The following is a 2,404-nucleotide window of genomic DNA, read 5'->3' on the forward strand; positions in this document are numbered from 1 at the left end:
AACACCCCCAGTGAGCAAGCCAATGGCGACAGTGGCAAGGAAAAAACTCCATAAAGTCAGGAGGTAAAAACCTTGAGAGGAACCCGACTCAACAAAGGGGGAAACCCATCCTCTTCTGGCATGGCGCAAACATTGCAAAAACACATTTAACCTAATATAAGGAATATTAATATATTTAGAAATTAAACCAAATTATGTTGTATGGTCAAATCATTTCTAAACATATTAAAATTAACTGGTCTTCGGATTATTAGATGAAGTATCGCCCGCCATCTAGCCACTGGATCTGACTCGTCTTACAGGCTGGATGTCCTGTGGTAGAGGAAGTATAACAGATGTGATACCGTTAGTAAATTTAATTGAATTGTTTTGACTCCACAAGCCTCATGAAAAACAGAGTTTGAAAGAAAGGTGTGATTTGTCTTGCAAGAGAAGCATTTACACTTTAAAATTCTAAGCTCAGTATATAATAGAATGGACTGAAACACTAGATTTTACTAGAAGAATTTATGAACTTACATCAGTGCTTTAGTATGCATATTTCTCTGCTTCTTCTGTCATCAGCATTGTCCTTTGCTCTGGTCTTCAGTGCCATCAACTACTGGTCCCATCCTGTAAATAATAAAAGGATAATAGGATCATAATCATACACAAATACTAATAAATCAGTAAATAACAGTAAATTCACAACTTAACTTTACAGAAAGACACTACTTCTTTTTATTTAGTCACAAAACAATCTTCCAAACTTCAAAACCAATTCTACTCTTATGCTTACCACAGATGCCGGTATTCAGATGCTGTCATCATTAGTGCTGTAGCACACTTGATCTTCTCAGGCATTCTGACTTCAACTGCTGAAAAACATCAACATCAAAATGAGATTAGGATTAACATTTTCCTTCAAATGTGGTTATGATGTGCAGTAGTACAGTGATTGAATCAAAATGTTTAAACACTTAGCTTTGGATGGTATATTGCAGAGTAGCATCCAGTCTTGCTATTGTCTCTTCCTGCAACTTTACAGAAGGGCACATATTAATGACAGAATAACAGTGAACTGCATATAATACATTTAGTACAGATTGTCGAACAAATTCAAGTTACAACTTCTAATATAATATTGTCTTACTACCTCCCCCTTTAACTTGCTATCTTCATGTTAGTGATGTTACTCACTTACTGCTTCCCTGGAGCTCACTGTATCCTGTCTATCGCTGGTGCTGCTGCCAGTGTCCTCCCTGAAGCTGCCAGTCTACTTCTATCTTCGTCCTTCCTGCTGCTGTAGGTACTGCTCTTGTATCCTGGTAGCTCAGCGCCACAAAACCTCAAGACGACCATACGTCTCACCACAACTCAACCATACGAGCCAACCCGTTGGCTAAGGCTGTTCTAAGCCCACTGGCACCGTTAATGAATGCACAGTGCCACGGTTCCGTATGGCCTAACACCAAAACTCAACCATACACGCCAACCCGTTGGCTAAGGCTGTTCTGAGCCCACTGGCACCGTAAATGAATGCACAGTGCCACGGTTCCGTATGGCCTAAACCAAAACTCAACCATACACGCCAACCCGTTGGCTAAGGCTGTCGGAAAGCCCAACCCGCACCGTTAATGCATGCTTGGTCCCAACGGTTCTGTATGGCATAACACAAACACAACCATGCAAGCCAACCCTTTGGCATTACACTGCAAAACATTTCCCAACGACAACCAAAACAAAACCACCTATGTCAAACGCAAAACACAGTACACAGGATTGTGGTAACTGTGGTAGCTCTGTATGACACCCGACTGAAGGCAGAGGTCCGGATTCGAAATGAAGATATGATCGAGTAGTGTGTGTTTGTCCGTCGTCGCTGTTGTAATCAGTTGAGTGTACCCTCGAGCTTGAAACAACTCCAGAATAGGTTTTTTCCCAGTGTGCAGGAGGTCCTCATTAAAGTCTCCACAGATGATGACAAGGTCGTCGTGTGCGAGGTCAAGATAATCCAGCATACCCTTCAGGTTAGTCAAAAAATCGCCAACGTTGTACTGTGGCGGCCTATACACAGATACGATGGCTGCCTTTATTGGCGAATCTAATTTGATGACAACGAACTCCAGATCGGTCACATTTTGTATATATTGCCGGGGCTGAGCTGGAATGTGCTCCTTGCAATATATTGCGACTCCACCTCCGTTCTTCTTCCCAATGTCTTGATGCGTGGAGTAGGAGACGTGTCTGTTGCGGGTAAATAGATTATATCCGTCCAATTGGAGATCCGATGAAGTAGACGATCCGGACAGGTGTGTTTCCGTCAGACAGAGAATATCCGCGTGACGCAGCTCATGATGCAATCTGATGTCCTCGATGTGGGGTCCAAGTCCTTCTGTGTTGTGGTGAATGATGGTGAGGGTAT

General features: G+C 42.6%; 1 long non-coding RNA gene across 1 annotated transcript; it reads right to left on the minus strand.

The window, feature by feature from the left end:
- Positions 1-231: 231 nt before the first annotated feature.
- On the minus strand, positions 232-989 carry LOC141343308 (uncharacterized). Its single transcript, XR_012356720.1, has 3 exons — positions 779-989; positions 520-612; positions 232-312 (listed from the first exon to the last, which is right to left on the minus strand). It is a non-coding gene; the product is annotated as an uncharacterized lncRNA (long non-coding RNA).
- Between the last annotated feature and the right edge of the window lie 1,415 nt (positions 990-2,404).

Source organism: Garra rufa, chromosome 1 (assembly GCF_049309525.1).
Source record: "Garra rufa chromosome 1, GarRuf1.0, whole genome shotgun sequence".
Taxonomy (NCBI): domain Eukaryota; kingdom Metazoa; phylum Chordata; class Actinopteri; order Cypriniformes; family Cyprinidae; genus Garra; species Garra rufa.